The 24,956-nt window shown below is 52.2% G+C and overlaps 1 protein-coding gene and 1 long non-coding RNA gene across 3 annotated transcripts in view; one reads left to right on the top strand and one right to left on the bottom strand.

The window, feature by feature from the left end:
- Window positions 1-24,956, bottom strand: part of LOC130680109 (uncharacterized) — a 78,247-nt gene that overhangs the window by 38,137 nt on the left and 15,154 nt on the right. The gene's annotated exons all lie outside the window — the stretch shown is intronic.
- On the top strand, window positions 8,704-10,476 carry LOC118922090 (uncharacterized). 2 transcript variants are annotated; one of them, XR_008993139.1, is made up of 3 exons: window positions 8,704-8,716; window positions 9,626-9,747; window positions 9,856-10,173. It is a non-coding gene; the product is annotated as an uncharacterized LOC118922090 (long non-coding RNA). The 2 variants fall into 2 exon arrangements; XR_008993140.1 differs by lacking the exon at window positions 8,704-8,716 and adding an exon at window positions 10,275-10,476 and having other exon boundaries at window positions 9,448-9,747; window positions 9,856-9,962.

Below are 24,956 nucleotides of genomic sequence, written 5' to 3'. Positions count from 1 at the left end.
AGTGGTAACAAGTGTAGCAGCAGCAAGGGGAGCAGCCTGGAAGGCAAAGTGGAGGCCCTGGGCTTGCAAGCACTGCCCCCTCGGCTCCTGAGGCCTCTGTGGAGGGAGTGGGGCAGCAGGTCTGGACATAAAGGCCTCTGTGGGTCCCCTTCTCATTTCCCCAACTTGTTCATGTGCTAGACGTGGGGGAGGGGCCCTTGAGAAAATTCTGCATGCGAGTATTAAATGCAAGGCTGTCGGCTCCAGGCAGTTGCAAGAAGACACTCCCTTGCTGATTCTAACAGCAACATTTGCAGAATTTGAACACGTAAGACAGTCCACTGGAAATCTGCACCGCAGATGGCAGTTCCTGTCTTGTCAGCCAGCACTAATATTCTAAGAAACGCTTAGAGCTGTGTTTTTCAACTTGTAGCTATCTCCAGGTAATAAAGTCAGAAACTCTCCCTCAAGGCATTTTCATGATCTGCTTTGGGACTGCTGTTAAGGGAATGTAACAGTAAGAAATGAATTTGTAATAGAAGAAAAGGGGAATCAAATCTTTGTTCAAAACTGAACACTAACATTCACTGGAAAGTGAACTCAAGTAGCCCCAGAAACTTTGTAATCACTAACAGGGTTGGGGGGGAGGGGGTGCGGGGCAGTTTCTAATGGTTCTCCAGGTTTTCTGAGTCTGAGGGTCAGAGTTAAAGGTGAAAGCTGATTTTGTTCAACCCCAAGCATCCAGTCCCCGGGGACTGAGGAGGAGCAGAAAAGAAAAACAAAAGGCTAGTGAATCGGTGCAGGAATGTCTGCCTGGACCCTTGCAAACTACAACTTCATGTGTCTGCACCCCAGCCTCTCTCGTACTATTTCCCCTGGAAAAGCCCTGACCACTTGTGTGTCAGGAGGACGGTGGTTCTTCAAGGCAGGAGCCTGCCACTCCCTCATTTGATAGCAAGTCAATAAACTATTCTTTCCTTTCCTCAAAACCTTGTCATTGTGTTTGTGATTTGACCTCAGGGAAGAGGACCAGGTTTTGGTATCAGGAGCAGCACCCCCCACCCTGACCAAGTGCCCGCAGTGCCACTCCTTCAGTGTCAGAGGCCACAGGGCTGAGTTGTCAGGGACACAGAGCTGCCGGCTTCCTCCCTGCTAGCCACAGGGGACCGTGCCGGCAAGGAGTTCGTGCTGTGTGGCAGGTCAAGTACAAGCCTCTAGAACTCCCTCTAAAGTATACAATGAAAGCAGTACTGCCTTCCAGGAGAGGTTACAGAAACCAGTGTCACCACCAAGGATTTGAAAGAAGTAGGGGTGTTGATTTCCACATACCCTTATTGAAGTCACTCATTTGGCCTACTCAGGAAACGGATGAATCTTGGAGATGACAGTGCATCAACTCAATTGGAGTGTCATAAATTGCAGTTCCTGCTGCACATGCGGATTCATCACTTGATCCCCAAGCACCCAGTGTGTAACTACTGATGAGGGAAATGCTCTTTGTTCTCTTCCTGTTAGTAAAGACCAGCAGGGCAGTTAGCTTTTAGCCAGCAAGGAAAGAAAAGTATCTCAGAGGTATATCAGACCTCCAGACTTAGGTTGTCATTTAGACAGAAGGAAGCTTCATCTCCTTTTCCTTCCAGAAGCCGTCCCACTGGCCCATCCCATTGATGGTACTATGCTGATTGGACCCAGTGATCAGGAAGTACAGCTCATCTAGGCATATTGATAGCGCAGTCACATGTCAGAAGGTGGGAAATAAAATCCAACAAAAATTCAGGAACCTTTCATCTTAGAGAAGTTTCTAGAAGTCTATCTTGTGGGCATGCCAAGCTATCCCTTCTAAGGTGAAGAATAAGATGCTGTATCTGCACCCCACACCCCAACACACACACACACACACACACACACACACACACACACACACACACATTTCCGGTGTGCTACTCTGACCCATTCACTCATTGGTCTGGAAAGCACCTAGTTCGAGACAGCCTGGACCTTTGGAAGGTGGATGCCAGTAAATGACACCACCTAGATGTCCTCTCATTGCCGCCCCTTCAAGATGCACACCTGAAAACGGCCTAGAAGGGGACTGACTTGCCCAAGATCACAAGCCCGGCCCCGGCCTGACTTGCGTGGTGTTCCACGCTCCATGCCAAGCCTGGTTGGCATTCTTCCATCTCTGAGTCTGTGTGTCAGACACATGTGACATGGGCCCACAGGAGTGGGAGGTGTCATCCATATATCCCTGAGGATGTTCCTAGGGAGGAATGTCTGGCATGACCCTGTCTGTGCAGGTTGGGATGTTGGGCAGCTCCTGGGAGGTACCCTGACTTCAGCAGGACAGGGAACTGGTGAGAAAAAGCGGCCTGAGTTCTCAGCTCTTGTCTCCTCAGAGCTGGGACACTAGTGACAGTGCCAAAGAGCGAGGGGAGGGCTCTGATAGAGATCTGTGTAGTCGTGGATGGCAAGGGCCAGGAGGGTGGGCAGTCAGCAGCCCAGAGGGGCATGTGGGCGTGTCTGAATGCAGGGAGGGGCCCAGGAAATGGACCCTTGAAGAAGTGATGTCACTGATGACACGCCCAGTAGAACCTGAATTGTGACCCGGACGGAACCCAGATCCTGGTGGCAGACCCCAGTCCAGCTCACTTGACCGGAGGCGCTCGACAGAGCAACATGCGGTCTTGTTGTGCGGAGCCTTCTGAAGGCGTGGGAGTCAGGGAAGCCGAGAGAGAGTGGCCTCTTGCTGCCTGTGGGCATTGACTCAGAGACCACCTCCAACGCCTCTGTCCATGTCTCCCGAGGAGCCCCGAGGTAACACAGGGCAGCCCAGAGCAGGCCACTCCAGGGCCAGACCACGAGTGTGACCCATCCCGGGCTGACCTTTACCCCGGCCCCTTGTGTGTGTGCGGTGGGCGTGGGGCATGGGTGGCACTGCAGGCTGGGGAGGAGGGGGGTAGTCAGTGTCACAGCTCTGGTCTCATCATTCAGGATGTGGAGGTGAGTGTTGGGACCAGGTACTTCCACCCACATGTCAATCCTGAGCCCGGGGGTGACCTTTCCTTCCCTGAGCGACTGGATGTCTACACAGAAGGCCACCCTGTTTGACTGATCTCAGGGGCAGGGTTGGGGGCCCACACTGCCCCCTGCAGGGAGGTCCACGCAACCGTGAGTGCCTCCTCCCCAGCTACCAGGTGCTGGCTTTGCAGAGCTCCACCCGGGGGAGCGTGGAGGAGCTGGTGGATGGATTCACCTACTCCATCTCCCTCGAACTGGGGCAGGCTGTCTACACCCCAAGACCCCGTTCCACACCTGGCAACCTGCCAGGACCCTCCCACGAGAGTGGCCGACAGTCCCACTCCAGGGGGCCTGGAACCTCATTCCCAGGGGCACCCCGTGCCTCTCCTTGTTCGCACCCCAGGGGGCTCGGGGCTCTCGGGTGAGCTGCAAACCTCCCTCATCCTGGTGGGTCCTGGGTTTCCCACTGACTATATCCCTGCTGCCCCTCTCAGTGTGAACCTGAGCCAACTCTCCATGGGACTGAGGTCCCCACGTGCAGGGCTCCCCAGACAGGAATGAGGAGGAAGGGGAGAAAGCGCTCAGTACGAGTGGAACCAGCTCCAAACACCAGCCGGAGCACTTCCGAGGCCACACTCCCTCCCAAGGACACCGACCAGCTGCCAGCTGTGAAGGAGAAGCAGGGACTGTTCTGGGCAAGAAGGCTGTCTTCAGGGACAACCCTCAGCCGGAACATTTCCTGGTCCCTACTTCCTGCAAGGGATGCTGACCAGCCGGCCACGGGCCAGCTGCTCCCCCGATGAGCACCCACCCCCCTCCTCGGCACAGTTGGGCCTCTGCCCACAGCCCGCTGTGTGTCTTGCGTGTCCCCATGTGTCTGAGCCACAACGTGCTCCTCTGACAGGCAGGGTGGCTGGCGATCAACCTGTTACGGTGCCCATGGGGAACACGGGAGGTGGCTTAGAGGGGCTCCCCTGGCGCCCAGCAGTGCAGAGAGGACTGCCGGCCAAGCTGGGCCACGTCGGGGCTTACTTCTCTGTACCCGATGAAAGCCTTTGGTCTCACCCGTCAGTGGCCTGGAGCCTGGCTCATTTGGAAAACCACATGGAAAGCAGCCTTTGGAACAGAGGCTCACGATTCCCTGTGGCTGGGCCAGGTCCCTGTCCTCACTGTGGCCACATGAGGGACCTCTGGGGGCAGCAGAGGGGTACCTGGGAAGGTTCTGGCAGGATTTCCTTAAGCAACAATAGGTACGCAGTGCCCACTTTGTGCAGACCCTTACTTAGCATAACTGAGTGAAGGACGCAGACACAATACTGGGACCCCATCCCGGGTGGACTCGGGCAGTCACTTCAGGCATCATCCGCAGGTCACGGCCAGGGAGTGTCACAAGTGATGCCCTCATGGCCTCTTCAAGCAACAGGGGGCATGACGAGGGGCCAGAGGAGGAACTGAAAATGTGAGCGTTCACTGGGTCCAGAGGGGGCGCTGCCCGTCTCAAAGAATGGGGGGAGGAGGAGTTTGGGGCTTGGGGCAGGGGGAGCCCAGCAGAGCCCAGCAGGTCACTCATCTTCGGATTCCCATGGACGGGCTGAGGACTGGAGACTTCCTCTTCGGAGGATGGGAGAGGATGGGGTCCCAGGACAGACACACAGGTCAGGAAGGGGGAGGGGCAGGTGCCTGGACAGGCAGGGGAGTGCACAGCGGCCAGGCCCACACAAGGGTGGACCGGGAGGCCAGTGTGGCTGGAAAGACCAGGCTTCTCACTCTGCCACCCACCGGCCTTCCCCCAGCCCCAGGATGGGATGGACTAGGCGCCTTGCCTGGGAGCCCGAGCATGTGCCCAGCGTCATCGATGCCAGCCAGCCTTCATCCATCCTGGAGGGCCAAGTTCTCCACCACTTGGTCCAGGAGGAGCACCTGGGGCCCACGGTGGCAGAGCTGGAAGGTGAGGGGCTGCAGTCAGGGGACCATCTAGGGTTGGCCTCCCGAACTGGGGTTCCCTTCAAGGCAGTGAGGGCTCTTCTGTCATTGTAATGTGCGGGGAATCAGCCCTGGGGTGACCCTTTCTCTGTATCCTGCTCCAGAACCACGGCAGATGCAGCTGGCTCCAGAGACACAGGGAGGGCCGGCTTCGTGGCTAGAGCCCGTCCAGGAGCTCCTTCAGACCCCTGTGCTGGAGCTACGGTCGGTGTCACCTGCTTCAGCCCCTGCAGAGCCGGAGGACATCCCAGCAGAGGTCTCAGCTCTGAGGCAAGGCCCTGAGCTGGAGCCCCATGAGCCCTCGGGCCTGGGGCCCGGAGCAACTGCCATAATGGTACCAGGCCTTGCAGAGCCAGAGCCATGTCCAGACCCCATGAGCCCCGGGAACATCCCAGGAGTGGTCTCAGCCCCGGTGCCAGGCCCTGAGCTGGAGCCCCATGAGTCCTCGGGCTCGGGTCCCATGGCACCTGCAGGAATGGCACCGGGCCTGGCAGAGCCAGAGGCGGATCCAGGGCCCACCAGCGCCTGTGTCGCGATCACCTGGGACGTGCCGAGGACGGAGGAGCGGACCATCCTGCAGTTCCCCGCCCACCTGGTGGCCGAGCAGCTGACCCTGATGTGTGCGGTGAGCGGAGCGGGCTCTCGGGGTCGGGGGTGGGCCTGCCCTGTGTCACGGGCTGCCCCAGACCTGCCGTCCCCTGGCGTGGACTCCTGTCATCTAGGCCCACGTCCCAGCTTCCCCACGGACTCACCATGTGCCCTGAGAGACTCTCCTCACCCCCAAGCCCTCCCTGACCACGGGAGGACAGTAGGGCTGGCACTTAGGGATCCTTGCAGACCAATGAGGAGCGGAGGGAAGGTGGGCAGCACCTGGCCAGGCTGGGAGGGGCAGGGCAGGGAAGGGGTGCTCAGGGAGGTGCTGCCAGGGCCTTAGGTCCTCAGGCCATTGGCCTGGCAGGCCTCCGCACTTCAGAGGCCCTTGCCATGGACCTGATGGCGTGGGAGACACAGACACCAACAAAAGCCCCAGGTGGAGGTGTTTCGGGGGAAAGTGCACCTGTGTGGGGAGCGGGATCCACGGGGTGGCAGAATGGGAGGCAGGTGCCCCAGGATGGGCAGGTGTGAGCTGCCTTGTGCTGCAGGGGGGAGGTGAGTGAGGGTGCCTGTGAGCAAAGCCCCTCCGTTCCCCACCACTGTGGGGTCCTGTGCATCCGATCCTGGGTGCCTCAGTGGATGCGGTCTGAAGCCTGGACGGCCACAATGCTCACAGTACGTCCCCAGCTGCATGGGCCCCAGCTCTGACCGGTGACCCTGCCTGGGAACAGGGGCAGAGCTGTATGACACCCCTTGTCATCCCCAGAAACAGTACAGCAGGATTGAATACAGCGAATTCAAGGCCTACATAGAGAGCCAGCCACTGATGGAAGGCATTGAGCTCCTGGCCCCCAATGTGCAAATGGTCATCAGGCAATTTGATGCCATGGTTAGCTTGGTCATCTCCTCCTGCCTCGGGACTGTGACCATGACAGCCCAGGACAGGGCCCAAGTGGTGGACTTCTGGATTCGGGTGGCTGAGGTGTGTCATGGGATGGCCCCCGGGGTCCCTCCTTTGCCAACTCTCAGGATGGTTGTCTGTGGTCTACCGTGCATGGTCCCTGAGCCATGTGGACTCGCAGGCCCCAGGGGTGGGACAGCCATGCCTGGCCCTTCCTTGGGTTGAGCTACAGTCTTCCACCCAGGAGGGCTGCTCAGCAGGTACCAGGTGTGCTGAGCTCCCTGGGTGTCTGTCTCCTTAAGGACAGGAGTTCATGGGGGCACAGAGCAGAGAAGCAGGCCGGGCTCTCAGCTCTGTCTTCCCTCCCAGGAGTGTCTGGCCCTCAAGAATTTCACTGCCCTCCATGCCATTCTCTTGGCCCTGCGGAGCCATCCCATAGTTAGCCTGGAAAGCACCTGGGGACATGTTTCCTGGTGGGTAGTCCTGTCCCTGGGACCAGGGAACCTGAGTGGACAGTGACACCCCTACATCTTGCAGTGTCCCTCAGTGGGATGGGACTTCCTGGGAGGCGGCAGAGCCTAGGGGCAGGGATGGTGGGCTCTTGGGGCCCCCTGTGGGTTAGGCCAGGGGTACCCCTGTAGGAATAAGTTTCCTTCAATGTCAGGTATGGGTTGAAGCCCATTGGAGATCTTGAGCTTGTGCTCTGCAGCAGGAGGTCTCTGCCCCAAGGACAGCGACCTGGCCCAAAGCAGATTCGCCCCCAGGAGAACTGGGAATGGAGGCCCTGGGTGGAAACATGCAACGCCCTCCCCAGTCCACGGATTCCCCAGGGCCCAGGGCTGTGGTGGAAAGCCTCATGCAGGCTAGTGGATCTCCTGGGTGCCCCAGGAAAAGGGGCCTGCCCCCAAACTCTCCATCTGCTGGCCATGTTTCTCCCTCCTCCTCTCCCCTCCCCTTAGGAAGACCTCCTGGACCTACAAAAAACTTAAAAAGAGGGACGAGGAGGCTAACAGAGAGTGGCTCCTCAAGGTAAACAGAGGTTAGAGGTCTGGAAGGGAGGGGTCCTCGGGGCAAGTCCTCTGCCATGCTGTGGCACAGCCTTGGGGAAGACTCAAGGTGTGTGGGGTGAGAGGGGGGAGCTGATGGGGAAGTAGGGTCCCCCAAGCCCCCGAGGGCCTCATCTGTCTCCCTCCCTGGCTCCACTTGACTGGGGGCCTGGCATCCAGCGAGGACCCAGAGGACAGGCTCCAGTTGGGGCTGGGGTTGGCGTGGGGTCGGCAGCAGGGGTGGGGCCTGTGGCTGAGCAAGTTCGGCTTCTCCCCTGGGTCCCCTGAGCCTGTCACTGCCCCTCTGTGGTCTCAGGCTCCTCATGTGGACATGGAGGGTTGCTGTCACCCTGGGGTGTGGGCCTCCCAGGTGAGCAGGGTCCAGGGAGCACAAAACGGGCTTCAGCTTTGTGTGCCACCCCTCCCCCAGTCATGTGAGAGGAGCCGTACTGATAGCCAGGTGACAGTGGGTGCTCGGGGCACCCTGGGAGGCAGAGGGACCTCCCCTGACACTCTCAGGGCTGTGGACGAGGCCTAGGGACCCCCATGAGTATGAGTGTGTGCTGGAGCTGAGGTCGCTCTAGGCTGAGAGCCTGCTGTAGGTGGGGACAGCATGGGTGCCAGGGGGCTCGGGCAAGGCAGCCATCCACCACGGTCTGGTTGTGGGAGGCCACGTGGGAGGGGAGCATGAGCACCTGAGTGTCCTGGTCCTTGCAGGAGACGGGGGCCATCGTGAGGCAACAGCTGTTGGCCCTCACGGGATGCCAGCATAGGAAGAAGCAGGTGAGAGTGGCATGGCGCGGGTCACAGGCGGTGGGGGCGACCCTGTACCTGCCCCTGGTGCCACCAGCCCTGGGCTGCCAGCACTGGGGTGACCAGGAGGAGGGCGAGAGCAGCTGGGTACAGGGGAAGTTGGAGGACAGTTGTAGGGACCACAGGTCCTGGGATTGGCCAAAAGCCAGCCCTGGGAGGGACTGAAAGAGGAGCTCAGGGTGAAGGGAGGTGAGGGAGGCTGCACAGGGTGGTCCAAGGGAGCTGGGGGCTGCGGGTGTGGGGTTCAGGGGAGGCTCTGTGGGTGCCCCTGAGGCAGGCGGGGACTCATCACCTCCCTACCCCGGTGGCACAGGGCATGGTTCCATTTATCGGATTCTTTCTGCGTGACATGCCCGTAGACCAACTCCAGGAAAATAACGACGTGAGTGACCCAGCAGGGCACAGGGGGGCAGGATGAGATTTAGAGAGGAGAGAGCCCCCAGTGAGCCCAGACCTCTCAGCACCGGGCCTCCCCCACTCCTGATTCCCCCCTCCACCCCAGGAGCTGGGCTTCTTGGAGAGGAGAGGACTGCCAGAAGGACCGGCTTAAGCCCTGGTCCTGGCCCCAGGGCAGGTGGGGCTGAGGGCTCCAGGGGCAGCATCTGGGCAGGACTGGTCTCCCCCTCAGGCCCTGCCCAGGGGGAGGGATGCTGCTCCTTCCCAGCAGGAAGCACATCAGGGGGCTGGCAGTGCCTTCCCGCCTGAGGCCCCAGTCTCCCTGTCTGCCATCACACAGTTGCGTGGAAAGCTTGGCCTCAGCTCTCCAGTGCAGTCCCCGTTTCTCAGTAGCCCCTATCCCGGGCCAGGTCCGGGTGCTGTTTCTGGGCAGGCCTGCCCCTTGGAGGGCCCTGGAGGTCCTCCAACTTGAGAAAGGGTAGGGACGTTCCGGCCTCGTTCTGGGCTCAGGGGGCTGTTTCTGATGCACTTTGGTTGCCTTCCTGCCTTCCAGGGTGACGGGATGAGAGAGAGACAGTTGAGCGCCCAGTCACAGAAGGTGAGGGATGGAGTCAAGACCCCCTGGGCAGGACCCTGTCTTGCCCATCCCCTGGGTCTAACATGTCTGGAGAGAGTTAAGACACACAGAGCTGACGATACTAAAGATTTTGTCAGGTGGGGGGTGGCATCAAGGCCTCCTTCCTGGAGGAGGAGCTGGAGGCCCAACAGTGGGAACAGGCAGGGCTGGATGGCATTGGAGGGAAGGCGGGTTCCTGTGTGAGCAAAGATCCGGGACCATCCCAGTGCCCCACTCCTCACCCCCTCTTGTCTGCATCCTGTCCTTCCTCTGCCCCAGGACAATTTCATCCTACAAGAGATGATGATCTACAAGTACGTGGCCGGGCTGTATGACCTGGAGCCCGAGGAGCACGTCATGTCATTTCTCCAGGCCGTGGAGCCCCTGGATGAGGAGGAGAGGTGAGGCCGGCCGGGGTCAGGCATGGGCTGCAGCTGCCAGCAGGCTCTGGGGGAAGGGCCCCCTGACATGTGGCTCCAGGGGCTCACAGGTGTCCCTCTGTCCTGCAGCTACAGCCTGTCCTGCCAGCTGGAGCCCCCAGGCCAGGGCGCCGGCATAAAGGGACTGTTGCAGTTCTTCGGGTCCCACAAGATTTAAACTTCCTGGCCAGGGCCAGGTGAGTTTCTGGGCTGGGGCGATCGGCAGGGGGTGGGCTGCTCCTCAGCCTCAGGGAAGCTTCGGGCCATGCTGGGTGTGGGGCGTCCTAAAGACCGGTGGGGCTGGGGTCCCAGCTCCAAGGCCGACCAGTCCTGTCAGACTGAAGGGTGGTTCCGCTCCCCCTCCGGGACCCAGCCTCCTCCTCTGTGAGTAGGTGATGCTCAGGAGCCTGCCTGTGACAGGACCCTCCACACTGGGGACGGGGAGGAAGCAGGATAATGGGGGGAACCCGGGATAACCTGCCTCTTCTGCTCACCCGCGTGCCCTGTAGCTTCTGTCATCGGGCCCTCGGCCCTGCTGGTGTCCTGGCTGCATGAGGAGGAGAGCTTCTTCCCCTTCAGGCAGGCGGCACCTGACGCGCCAGGACCCCAGTCTGCTTGCTGCTCCTCCTCCTCCCGCTGCTCATCCTGAGCCTCTGCTGGGCAGCTGCTCTGGCACCTCCTCCATCGGCAGACTCGGGCAGCTCCCCAGGCTGCCGCTGTATCCTCAAGGACCCGTATGTAGCTGCGGCCAACCTGGCCACCTTCGTGCTGTGTCGTCCCCTCTGCTCGTGGACCACTGGACAGAGGCGAGCCGCCCCACCATGTGGAGGATGTTCCCCTTCGTGCAGGTGGCCTCCCACCGTGATGCCAACTCCTGCCTGGGCGCTGTCAGCCACCAAGTCGTAGCCACAGGGTTCCAGGAAGAGATGGGGGCCATCCTCACCAGTCCCGGCCTTTCCCTGGATGGACATGGACACGTCACAGTGCTGCATGGGACCACGGCCCCCGGGGTGCCCAGTGGAGGAATCCGAAGATGCAGGGGTGGCTGGCTGTCTCAGGGTTCCTGGGCTTGCTTTCAGGGGAGCCCCGTGTGCAACTCCCTCCCCTCATCCCTGAGAAATAGCCTCCCCAGGCGCAGTGTGGTCTGGGTGTTGTGTCTGAGGTTAATGGTTCCTGGGAGTTGGGGTCATCCCTGTGCAGAATGTAATAAATAATGAACGGATTGCCACCACACTGCTCTTTCTTCTCAAAAATCTGCCCCTCATGCAGACATCATGTGCCCCAGCCCACCCCACCCCCAGCCCTTATACTCTCTGACGCAGGGTGGCCCTGACCTCTGCCAGGTTGTCGTCCATCCTCTGTCCTCCCCCCATAAGGCACTCAGGAAGAGCAGGGCGCTCTAAGCCCCAGGCTGGCACACCTTGGCAACACTGCGGAGGGCTGTTCAAACAGAAACTGAACCTTATTTCCTGTCACCTATAGATTATGATCAGACACAGAAACTTGTTGATTAGAAGCCCCAGGGTGTCTCTTCATGTCTTGAACACCACTGCAGATGTACCCAAGTAGATCCCACAGCTGCAGGGTACCAGTCTAGCACTGTCCCATTTAATGAGACACAGCTGCTCCACACATTCCAGAAAATTCCTTTTCAAAAAATTTCCCCACGCTTCACACCTCAGAGCACCCCCCAAAGCTCCCAGGTCCCCAGTCCTCCCCCATGGTGCCCCTCAGCCATCCATCCCCAGGCCAGGCTGGTGTGAGGCTCCTGGTGTCCCGCTCCTGGGTCCTGACTGAGCGGCCTGAAGTCTGTGACAAAAGGTTCGGGAGGCTGAGCAGAGGCACTTGGCTCTGGTCTCCCCATAACGCTCCCCCAGAGCTCTCAGGATGTGTTCACCGTCCCAGGAGGGGAGGCCTGGCCTGGAGAGGAGTTCCAGGATCAGCACAAACACCCCCTTGGGGGGCTCCAGGCTGGAGACAAGTCTCCAGGTCTTATGCTGCAGGTGGAGCCCCAGACTGGGAATAGGGAAGCAAGGAATTCATGCTGTGTGGCAGGTCAAGTACAAGCCTCTAGAACTCCCTCTAAGGTATATATTCCAGGAGAGATACAGACTGATGTCACCACCAAGGATTTGAAAGATGTAGGGGTTGTGATTTACACATACCCTTATTCAAGTCATTCATTTGGCCCACTAAGAAAACAGGTGAATCTTGGAGATGACAGTGCATGATTGCCGCTTCCATCCTACACTAGATCCGGACTCAAAAGCACTTGACTGCGCTGTAAGACCTGGAGCCCGACAAGCACTTCATGTCGTTTTCCCAGGCCATGGAGCCCCTGGATGAGGAGGAGAGGTGAGGCCTGGCAGGAGTCCTGTGTGGGCTCCAGCAACTGGTGGAGGGGCTTGGATTTGAACCCCTGGTGGTCTGTCTCTAGGACAAGCACATTTCATTCCCAGAAAGTATATCAGGCTAGGGGGGAGACTTCCCTAGCTTTTCTTTCTTTCTTTTTTTTTTGCATCTGAAATCATACCTTTTATTTACTCTGAGAGTGAGTAGTGCTGGTTCCCTATGTCTCAGTTCTCCACAGGGTAATGCCATGAGAGGCAAAAATACCCTATGTGCACACTGGGGTTTGCACCACAAGGAAGGAATTCTGAAATCATGAAACTTGGAGCTTACATTGATATCTGGCACTTTGGTCCATTTGCATTTCTGTAGATGGAAATAGAGATGTTTGCTCTGGAATGTAAACAGATCCTCACTCTGGAAAAGAAGGAAAGGTCTCCTCTATTTCTTAAATACCCTGGAGTGTAAACATAAGGCTCTAGGGAGAGAGGAAACTTTCTATCTTGTCTGGTGGGCTCCATCTTTTGGATCCTTATGCAGTCATATTTAACCCAGATACCAAAGCTGTTTGCTCAGAAAGTTCTGACCATACACAAAAGTGAAAATATTCATGAAACACTGTTTCCTGATAAGTATATGTTCTGCAGTGAGCATCTTTGAGATGAGAAATGTGATTCTGTGGTTATGTCATTAGTCTCCTTTCTTCATGCATTGGGCGGCTCCAGCTAAGGGTGATTTTGGTGTTTAAAGATGAGCAAACCAGCTGCTTCCTCAGGTACTTAACTGAGGAAACAGTGCTCTACTGCAGTTACATAAGGAAACACTGCGAGGTTTATTAAGATGCACGTAGGTCTCTTTTTCCTAAGAAATTTGAAGTGCAATTTTGTCAATTAAAACCACAATATCACTTCACACCAGTTAGGATGACCAACACCCAAAAGATAAGCAACAACAAATGTTGGTGAGGATGTGGAGAAAGGGGAACCCTCCTACACTGCTGGTGGGAATGTAAAGTAGTTCAACCATTGTGGAAAGCAATATGGAGGTTCCTCAAAAAACTAAAAATAGAAATATCATTTCACTCAGGAATTGCACTCCTAGGAATTTACCGTAAGAATGCAGCACCCCACTTTGAGAAAGACATATGCACCCCTATGTTTGTCGCAGCATTATTTACAATAGCCAAAAAATGGAAGCAACCTAAGTGTCCATCAGTAAATGAATGGATAAAGAACATGTGGTACATATACACAATGGAATAATTTTCAGCCATAAGAAGAAAACAAATCCTACCATTTGCAACAACATGCACAGAGCTGAAGGGTATTATACTCAGTGAAATAAGCCAGGCAGAGAAAGACAAGTATCAGATGATCTCACTCATCTGTGGAGTATAAGAACAACGCAAAAACTGAAGGACCAAAACAGCAGCAGACTCACCGAACCCAAGAATGGACTAACAGTTACCAAAGAGAAAGGGACTGGGGAGGGATAAGGGGGAAAAAGGGGCATTATGATTAGCACACACAATGTAGTGGGGGGTGGGGGGACAAGGGAAAGGCAGTAAACACAGAGAGGACAAGTAATGATTCTATGGTATCTTACTATGCTGATGGACAGTGTCTGTAATGGGGTATGTGGGGGGGACTTGATAAAAGGGGGAGTCTAGTAACCATAATGTTGTTCAAGTAATTGTACATTAACGACACCAAAATAAAATAAACTTAAAAAAAATAAAGATAGTCTAATAAAATAATTACTCTTACCACTTTCCCAAATGCTAATTAATACCTTAGAACACTTTCAATTCTCCTACCCTTCCTGACTTTTATTACTGTTATCATGCACTTTAATTCTACATAGTTTAATCTCCGTGAGAGCTCACTCTAGAACTCACAGACTAACATTCACCTCTTTTAATGAACTGCCTTGTCCTTTCCTCTTCATTTCTCCCTACATTGCCGGTTTTCAACTTGGAGTTACTTTCCTTTGGACTTAAGAACTCACTCTAGTAGTTCTTCTAATTCAAGGCTGCCAACTATGAAGTGTCTCACTTTAACTTTTTCTTAAAACATCTTTGTGGTTAATACTGCTGATGGATGTAGAATTCTGGTTTGACATGAAAATTTCTTTGAGCATTTTAAAAATGGTGCTCTGTTGATATATCTACCTTATGCATATATGTTTAGACATCACCTGTCAGCCTTTTTCTTGCTTATTTGGCCTCTGATTTCCTTGTTGTGTGTTACGTTAATTCTGGTTTTTCTATCATACTGTAACCCCTTATGGTTTATACAGTGTGAATATGGTGCTTAGGGAATGTCAACTGCATGTGTGGATTGCTGTCCTTCATCAGCGGGGAGCATGCTGTGTATTTTCACCTGTGGTATCAATTCCTTACCCCGCATTCCCTCTGCTCCTCTTTCAGTCACATCCCACTTCTCCTTCCTCTCTGTCCTGACATCTCCAATTTTGTTCACACTGCGCTTTTGTTGAGATATTTGTTCTTCAACTGTCTTGCCATTCAGGAATCCAGCCTTTGCTGGAATCAATCACTTCTTAATTTAATTTCTTAATTTAAGTTCTAACATAAACACAAAACATAGCCTTAATTTGGAGCACAGCAGAGCTCTTTCATTTCACAATGAGGAGAAATGCAGGTTCTGCATTCTCATACAGAGAAACACAGAAAGGAGAAAATGACGATCTGGATCATATTAAGATATATTATGAGCTTATAAGATCATATTAAGATATATGGTGAATCAAAATTCACCAGTGAGAGAGAGCAGTGGAAAGCCTGGGTGGGAGAGATTCAAATTACCTGCATCTGGTAAAGGACATCAAGCCAAATTAGATAAATAATTTCATCCAATAAAACAAAGTACTGAAATCCCACTAGAAAAATATGGCCAAAGCTAGAATAGACATTAGATAAAAGAGGATAAGCAAATAACTGAAGTGTTTTTAAAAAGCTTTACCCTGTTTAGTTTCAGGGAAATGCTAATAAAAGTTGCAATGAGCTGTTATAAGACAGAAATCAGGTTAGATGAATGAAAAAATACCAGGAATACCACATGCTCCCCAGGTTCTGGAACGATCAGATCATTCATATAGGGCTACGGAGAATTTAAATTAGTAGAACCTCTTTGGAAAACAGCTGGCATCTACTAAGGCTGTGTACACGCCTACAGTGGTCCCTGCACACAAACATCCCCAATATTGCGCACCTGTTTGGTCCCAACAACCAGAGTCAAAATCACTGTTCTAGAAACTAACCAAATGCTCGTGAATAGGGAATGGATATACACAGCACACTCTGCAGCCCCTGGGACCCCACACAGCAATCAGAATTAACAAATAATTACTGACAGAGGAAGAATCTCCCACATCAATTGTTGAGACACAGACGGATGCAGACACAGGCCAAGGATGTACAAGGATTCCGATTTTTCTACATCCCCGCCAACACTTCTTTTTGTAATAGCGTAGTAAATGAGGAGTGATTATATTTTGGTTTTGATTTACAGTTCTCTGATTAGTAGTAATGTTGAATGCCTCTTCATGTGAATCTTTCCCATTTCTCTGTCTTTAAAGAAGTATCTATTCAAGTTCTTGGCTCATGTTCCAATTCTTTTCCCTCCTAAGTTGTAGAAATTACTTACATATTTTTGGATATTAACCCCTTATCAGACATATGATTTTCAAGTATTTTCCCCAATCTGTAGGTTGCCTTTCCATTTGATTATTTCTTTTGCGGTACAGAGCTTTTTAGTTTTATGCAGCCCCTCATTTGTTTTTGTTTGTTACTTGTGCTTTGGAGCATCTGACCTAAAGTTATCAGCAGATTCAATATTGTCCCCATAAATACCATAATGATTATTTTACAAAAATATTTTTTAAAAAACTAAGATTCAGATGGAACCACAAAAGACTCAGAAGTAGTAAACAATCTTGAGAAAGAAGAAAATGGGAGGAACTGTAGAACCTGAAGAATCAAAAGTTAGCATAAGCACAGCCATCTTAAAGGCTCAAACACCATTTTCTAACCTAGAAGGAGAAAAATTACTAGAACTTTGAAAAACAAGTTAGTCAGCCAGTGTTAATTGTAGTGACCTTTAGTTAGCCAACCTCAATCAGTTAAGCTTATCTTGCTAGAACCACCCTAAACATTCCAAAAGTGATTTTATCTAATCAGACCCCCAGGATGAGGCGTCAGCCGAAAACTTATGTGTCTATGAAAAAAAAAAAAAACACTGTATTGTGACTGTAGAAAATACTGCCCCTTTGAAAATGCTATAAAAACTTCTGGCTTTGTGAGTTCGGGGTCCTCGCTGAGACCCACTGCGTCGGGCTAACGCATGGACCCCAGCTAGCTGGCCTCTGAATAAATTCCTCTTGCTTGTTGCATCAAGAGACGCCTTCCGTGAGTGATTTGAGGCGGCGCTCTCCTCTAGGAGAATCCAACAGAACCACACCTCCTGACTGCAAACTACATTACAAGTTATAGTAATTAAATCAGTATGGTCCTGGCATAATGATGCACATGTAACTCAACAGAATAGAAGAGAGAGAGCCCAGAAATAAACACGTACAATCAACTACTAAGGAACCAAGTGTAAATAGGAATGGGGAAAGGATAGAATCTTTGACAAATTATGCTGGGAAAACTGGATAAATCCGTTAAAGAGCTCTTCTGCTAATTTATGCTCTCTCCTCGCCCTCTCCCCTCCACCCCCCCGCCTCTCTCTCTCTCTCTCTCTCTCTTTCTCACACACACACACACACACACACACACACACACACACACACACACACACACACACAATCATTCAATATCAGTGATCCTTTGCCATAACCTGGATTATTAAATCCTGTATTTGCAGATATCCTGAAGTTTTAAGTGGAGCTGTTTCCAGAAGGCAAGCAGAGGGCCAAAGAAGATGGGATATGGAAACCTCAAGCTGGTCAGTGGAACTGGAAGCTGGGTCATCTCAGGGCTGTGCAGTCCTGGCAGGTGAGGTTAAGAGAGCCGTGCCTGGGTCCTGGCCAGGGCTGGGGACAGACATCCCTGTCCCAGTATGCAGAAGCCCCAGCCCAACCCAGCTGTGATCAGGAGGGCAGCCACACAGGCCCCCCAGAAGCCAGGCAGGAGAGAGGGAACAGCCTAGACTGAAGTCCATCTATCCCACCGAGCATGGGGGAGCCGTAAGGCAAGCAGTGACTACACAGCAGTGGGGGTGGGCCAAGTCCCCACCCAATTCAGGGACAGGGAGAAGTGGGTTTGCTTTGTTACACTCTATGGGTTACATCCAGGTTATTTAGTAAACCGGGAAGAGAATTACAATAGCATTTTCTTTCTTTCTTTTAAAGCCTCTGAAAACATCTTGTCAGAGAGGCCACATGACAGGGCCCGGAGGTGTGCTGGCAGCCGCAGGTGCAGGTGAAGCTGGCCACTGCCCGAGCCCCCTCCGCAGCAGTCACACGGGACTCTTCCAGGCTCTGGCCCTGCCCCTGCCGTTCCTTTTCAATCCGACCCACCTTCAGGCCTCAGAGGACGAGCCAGCCCCTCCCTGGACCAGTCCACAGCTACCCAGCCCCACAGCAGTGCCAGCTCCTCTGCCTCCTCGCCCGCCTCTTAGCTCAGGTGCAGGATGGAGCTAAACACCTTCTGCGCTGCTGTTGCAGTGGTGAGGATGATCCCAGGGAAGCAAGAATTCAGGGCAGACGGCAGTGCCTGCGAAAGTGAGCAGAGTAACAGGAGTGCATTTTCGTGCAGCGCGCTCCTCGGTCTCAAACACGGATTCCTCACAGCAAAGCGATCATGCCTGTCACAGCCCTTACATGTGGCATAGCATTCATACAACAGATAGAACAATAGTACCAGTGCAAACAGGCCTGACATTTGGAGACGCCAGTGTGGGGTGGAGGCAGATTTACACTGATAACTCACTTGACCTATGAACTCATTACAAGCATTTTATATTGGTTCAGTTTATCAACGTTATCTTATGACCAGAGTTTCTCGCAGAGTGATGTACCTCCGTTTTGCAGGCTGCCATTCAACCTTGCCAGGCTGCAAACGCAGTGGCGGTCTTGGCAAACACAGAGCTTCACCATTCAGGGTGTCTGGTGTGCTTTGGCTGACAGGTACTGCTTTCTTGGTCTGAGGCTCTATCTATTGAGGTATTAATAAAATGTTGGATTTCTCTCCAGGCACAACCCCACTTATCCATCCCTATACCCTAACCTGTAATTTCTTCCTCTCTTCATTTGCCATTTATCTTTACCCAGTTTTTCTGCCTGTGGAGTGGACATCTGGTCTGGCCACTGTGCTGGTCAAGACGGCTGGCAGTAATACCAGTCTCACAAGTGCCTCCCCTCAGCCCCCTCCCACCCATGGAAGGTAGGGTTACCCAGGAGCAGAGCCAGGGGGCTTTTCCGGCTACTAGGAAGCACAGCTGTGCTATCAGCTCTGACCTGGCTCCCTGGGGTCAAGGCACCATTCACCTCAGCAGGCGCTTAGGAATTATGGCATAAAGATTTAAGGGCGTGGTTACATCTTCTTGCTTAATTAGTAAAGTTCACTGCTCTGGCACCCTCAGAAGCAGCTGTGTTCCTGGAACCATTGAATGAGTTAGGAAAAAACAAAGTTGTGGTAGTGTGGGGAAGAACAGAACAGTGCACTAGCAGCCTCTCCCAGACCCCCTTCCCCAGACCCCTGGAGAAGCAGAGGAATCTACCCTCCCTTACCCACCTCATGTTGAGTGTGAGCACCCGCTCTTGAAGGCATGTAAGCCAGCCCCTCGTGCCTTTATCTCCCATTTTAGACAGCCAATGTTCCCACAGCCCGCTCCAATTTTCTATCAAACCATTGCTCTGAGAGTGACATGCAACACCGTACATCCGTCTGATGGGATGTTTCTCAGCCCACCGTGGAACACCATGGTCGGTAAAGCGTGTCCCCTGGTCACAGATGTAACTTGACTGTCCAAACTGGTATAGAATCTTCAGTTACAAACCTTAAATGGTATCTTCAGCATTTCACCTACCACTGGGTATGCAAAGTGTAGTCCCGAATAAGTGTCTACTCTGCTAACGACCCACTTACAGCCTCCAAGAGGTACCAGCGTTGATCCAATGTCACCCACTGGCCAGCTATGTGCAGGGCGTGCCCACAGGGAAACTTTCCCCATAGCCAAATGCAGTGTCTGTCTCTTTAGCTGACAGTCGTAACAGGTCTTGCTGGCATTCCGTGCCTCACAGGGTGCAAGAGGAATACGTGTAGACTCAGCCTGTGTGCGTGCTGCTGCAGCTCCCCACGGCCACTCTTTGTATGGACCCTGGTGGCCACCTCCAAGGGCAGCACCAGCAGGCCCACCTGGTGGCTCCAATCACCTATCCCCCCCAGAAAGGCTTCTTCTGATGCAAACCAACATGGCCTGCTTTAACGTGCCCCTCAAATTCCCAGGGCAATATCCATATGGCCGTCGCCCACACAGTTATTCCTTTCATAGTCCAGTTTCCCATTTCCCGTCTACCTGGCCACACAGGCAGGCCAGTGTCCACTGCCCCGGGTCATAAGAACCCCAGCCCAAGGGGCTTTCCTCACTGCTCCATTCTCCCGTCACTGCCTAGAAAAGGGCACGGAATTCAGCCCACTGAGATCATTTTGTTCTCCTTCCTTCCAGCCAGTCTTGCCATCCTCGGGTCTTACTGCAGCAGCTCTCCAACCAGGATACTGTCCATGCCTCCTGGAACTGCCATCTGTAACCAAGCAGCTCTGTCGTTCAGCTGAGAGCTGTTCCTAGAGCACCGTCCATGCAGCTCCCTGGGGGCTCCAGCGTCGGTCCCAGAGGAGATGAGGCTATCTGCTCATGGATCCGTGGGGGCCTCCCTGCAGCCCCCCGGCAGCCTGCCCCTGCAGGAACCATATCCGTTTGATTATGGGACTCCTCTGGGCTCTGCCTTCCCTATTAGGGTGTTTCTCTGACATCACCCAACACGTATGGGTATCTCATGTTTCAAAATTGTTTCATGTACTTCGGTCACTTACACAGTCTTGATTAATTCCCAATAGCATGTTAATAATTGTCTCTCAACTGGTGTGTACCAGGCAGCAGCATGTGGGAATTTTCTGGTCCAAAATCCCAAGGGTCACAGCTGGGAGGTGCTCATTTTCTTTTTTTGCCACAAGCTGCAGTCTGCATGGGTGTGGGGGGCAGACACTTCCCAAATCAGGTCTGAGAGGGGGTCACAAGGGCGTGATGGTGTCAAGCACACAGCTGCTATGTGTAGTTCTGACGTGGCCCACTTCTGTTCAGGACTCCACTCAGATGCAGCTTTCTTTCATGGAGTCTTACACACAGTAGCTAGAAATAGTCCCCGGTGTGGAATATGAGTCCTCCAAAATCCAAATAAAGCAAGAAAGTGCTGGGCTTCTTGTTTGGACCTGGTGGGGGAGTGACAGCAATTTATTGATAGTCACACTTCTGGAATATCCTGGGTGGCTCCTGCCTGCATTCTTCCTACGAATTTCACTGAGCAGGACCTTGGACCTTCGCTAGATTTATTAACCAGCCCTGGTTGGTCACATATGTCCTTGTTGTATTCAACTGAGTCCTAGCCAGCTCCTCCATTTCTGGTATTACCATAATGTCACCAACATCAGGTATTATTACACTCAAGCGTTGCACCAAGTCCAAATCCCTCCTGACCGCGTGGTGACAATCAGCCGGGGAGCTCAGATCCCCGCCTAGCACAGCAGAGGCAAACTGGGATCCTTCACACCTGAAGGCAAACTGGGCTCGGTTCTTTTCAGGAACTGAGATGGAGAAGAAAGCATTTGCAAGGTCCATCCAGGGGTACCAGCCTCCTCCAGCCTGCCGTACTTTCTGTACAGCTGACACCATGCCTGGGACTGCTGGGACCTTGGGCGGTACCCACTTCATCTAAGCTTGAATAGTCTCTATGTGCCATCCACCTCTGCACAGGCCACACAGGACTACTGCACAGCAAATCTGGGGACAGCAGCGCTCCAGCTCCCAGCATGTCACTCCTAAGAATGGTGATATGTTTGTCAAGTTCCAGCCATTCCCAATTTAGCATGTCCAACTAAACAGGCCTGAGGGTGGGCTTACATGCCTTCTGTGTTACTGTATTAGCCAGGGGAAGCCAACCCCAGTCAGACACAGTATCCATCCCAATAATCCTTTCCGGTAAAGGGGATGCAACCACCTCAAACAAAAACCTGCTCAAACACCCAATTTTCATCCAAACTTAAACCTCAATACCATCAGCCACTGCATCTCCATATCCTCCCACTCTAACCTTAGCCCCTGATAAGACTTCACCAACAGGTTTTGGTATCATAGTGCATTGGGATCCTGTACCAAGGAGCCCCAGGGCCAATCTCCTCCTCCCCCTGGCCATTTTTCTCACATACATGCGAACGGTCTCAGGTCCCACGCTGGGGTGCGGCCAGAAGACCCTGGCACTTTTGTCTATCTTTAAATTGATTAACCTGCCTGACCACCACTCCCGGGGATTCCTGGTCAGGTTTCTCATTGTAATCACGGCCTTCAGGCTTTTTAAATTCCTCCCACCTGGGGTAGAGTGGAGTTTTTTGGGCTGTTGTAATGTTGGAGCAACAACAGGGGTTCCCACCGGCTCACCCAATTTCTGGCAGTGCTGCATTAATACCTTTTTTCAACCCCAGCAGTGTCTGCTTGATTCACACAATTTTTCAATAACCATCTGAAAACTTCCACTCAGTTGGGCCGAGTCCCTTGACTCTCCCCTTTGTCCCTCCCCATCTTCCTAGTTATGCTCATGTTCTTGGTATCGTAAGACCCATGAGGGGAAGCTGAGGTAAGAAATCTGAGAAGCCTCCTCAAACTGCTCGATTTTGTAGCAGTCAGGTTACACGGGCTGCCCATGTAATAGGGGCCCCTTAGCCTCAGCGCTCACCATGACCTGTGTAACGGGAACATTCAGTGGGCGCCTACCTCAGTCACTGCAAAGCCAGTCCCACATAGGAAGCATTATCAACTCTTTCATCTGGGGTGTTCCATCTGCATTTAGAGGGGCAGTTGGGCAGTCCCCCTTCTCAGGATATACAGACCTCACAGTGGCTTTTACACAGTGCGCCAGGCAGGCTGTTCCCTCGGGAATAACCTCCCGTGTGTCTGGATCACTCCCAGCCCCCTGTGATTGCCCAAGAGGGAGAGAGAGTCCTGCATCAGCCCAAACACACTCTGCCACTCGGAGGCATTCAAAACCAGACACAGCCCCCAGGCTGGTGCCCTCACGATGCCCTTTACTAAAGGTTTTTCAGGAAGCTGGGGACACCGGTCCGCACAGGGAGCCAGTTCCCTCACACTATGTTCCCTGGTTTCACACATTTCCTGGCTTTTGCCTCCTCCTACATCATTTTCTTGGTGACTAGAGGTCTTACAGGTACTTTGTGTTGCTTGACACCATTTTTCCTTTCTAGGCGGCTTTGAGGCTCATGGCCAAGTCTCAGGTTGACCCAAATCCCAGCTTGGTTCCGCATCAAGCCCTGACCCAGCACATACTTTTATTTTCATTTTGACTATTACAGATAACAACAACCAGGGAAAGGAATATTTAGCCTGCTTCTTACTCATCTGCATTTCCTTACATAGCCACCAAGCCAACTCCTTAGGAGGTGGGTCCACTGCTATTTCTAAATTCCACTGCTAACTTTTACCCTTTAGTAACCAATTTTAGGGCAGCTGCTCCTTCATACCAAGGGTGAGTGGGTAGCCGGCCAGGCATCAAAGGTTCCTCATCCCCTGCCCTTCCATTCTTTTGCTTCAGAAACCACATATTTCAGAGCACACGGGCAATTCTAGCAAATCCCAGCACCCTGACACCAAATGTGTTTTCTCAAACAAATCGTAGTACAACTCCTTTTGAGTTTGCGGACACGATTCCAAGATTGTGCGTGTGTGTGTGTGTGCGTGCGTGCGTGTGTGATCTCACAGACACCAGGCAGTTCTTAAACACTGGCGGGGTATCTGAGAACTCAACTCAGTTCTAATGGCGTCTGCCTGGAGATGGCACCAGATTCCCCAGGTGAAGGGCTCCATCCTACAAGACTCCCCACCTGCCCCTCCAGATGCCTGTCGCAGGCCCCAGTCAGTGACCTGTGCTTCTACAGAACTGGCTACAGATTGCAGGTTCCGATGTCCTCCCACTTAGATTTGATTGATTTGCTAGAGTGGTCACAGAACTCAGAAAAACACATTTAGCAGTTTAAAAATGGGTGCCCTAAAGAATGCAACTTAACAGCCAAATGAAGATACACATAGGGCAAGCTCCCAAATAAAGGAGGTTCTATCCTTGCAGAGTTTGGGGCCTGGGGACTAGCTCTGTTACACATGGAATCCTTTTGGTTCCCCAAGCGTGGAAGCTCTCTCCGACAGAGAAGCAGGATCCGGAGAGAGAGATACCCATCTCATCGATGTTGCTGAGGGCTTCACTGTATAGTCATGACTGACTCTATCATTGGCTGATCCAACCTCCAGCCCCCACCATCAGGTGGGGTCTAAAAGTCTCTCATTAACATGACAAGACACTGACTTCACCCTTAAGGCTCTGCAGTGTTTTCAGGAAGTGTGGAAGAAGAATAAATATACCTGGCAATTATGTATATGGGTTACTGAATGACCAAGTATGTATGTTGTATAATTCATTATATCACAATATTCAAAATAATGTTCATTACTTGTGTTATGCTTGCTGCTGTGCCAGGCCCAGGGAGTACAATCATTCAAGACTAGTCTTCAGCATGGAAGGAAGACCAAGTTAACAAAGTGAGAAAAAAGAGAAAGAAGACAAGATCCAGTTGTAACCAGTTACATTAAGTCACTAAACAGGGCACTGAGATAGCAGTTCATGATGGGAAGGAGGACCAGGCTAAAGGAAGTCATTTCCAGGAGGTCACATATGGGCTGAGACCAGAAAGGGGAATTTCAACAATACAATAAAAGGGTCATGCCTCATGATCAAGTGGGATTTACTCTGGGGATGCAAGGATAGTTCAATATCTACAATTAATCAATCTGACACATCACAGTAACAAAATGAAGGATCAAAATATGAGCATCTCAACCAATGCAAAAAAACTTTTGACAAAATTCAATATCCATTTATGATAAACATTTGAAACAAAGTGAGTATAAAGAGAACACACCTAAACAGAAAAACGGACATATATGACAAACCCACAGCTATCATACTTGACAGTGCAAAGTTGAAAGCTTTTCTCTGAGAACAGGAACAAGTCAAGGATACCCTCTCTTGCCATTTTTGTTCAACATTATACTCAAAGTCCTAGCCATAGCAATTAGCCAAGAAAAATAAAAGATATTCAAATTGGAAAGGAAGTAGTAAAACTGTCACTATCTGCAGATGGCTTCATGCTATATGTAGAAAACTCAAAAGCATTTGCCAAAAATCTATTAGAAGTAGTAAATGAATTCAATAAAGGTGCAGGATACAAAATCAAATTCAAAAGTCTGTTGTGTTTCTATACACTAAGAATGATTGCAAAAAAAAGAAATTATAAAATCATTCCTACTTACAAATGCAGCAGAAAGAATAAAATACCTAGGAATCAATTTAACCACAGAAGTAAAATAACTATATGCTCAAAACCATAAAAAACTGATGAAATAAGCTGAACTACACAAATAAGTGGAAAGATAAACCGTGCTCATGGATTGGAAGAATTAGTATTGTGATAATATCCATACTATGGAAAGCAAACTACAGATTCAATGCAATCTCTGTCAAAGTACTCATAGCACAAGAAG

Source organism: Manis pentadactyla, chromosome 12 (assembly GCF_030020395.1).
Source record: "Manis pentadactyla isolate mManPen7 chromosome 12, mManPen7.hap1, whole genome shotgun sequence".
Classification (NCBI taxonomy): domain Eukaryota; kingdom Metazoa; phylum Chordata; class Mammalia; order Pholidota; family Manidae; genus Manis; species Manis pentadactyla.
Note: the sequence above shows the minus strand (reverse complement) of the source record. Positions and strands in the feature narration are given on the sequence as shown.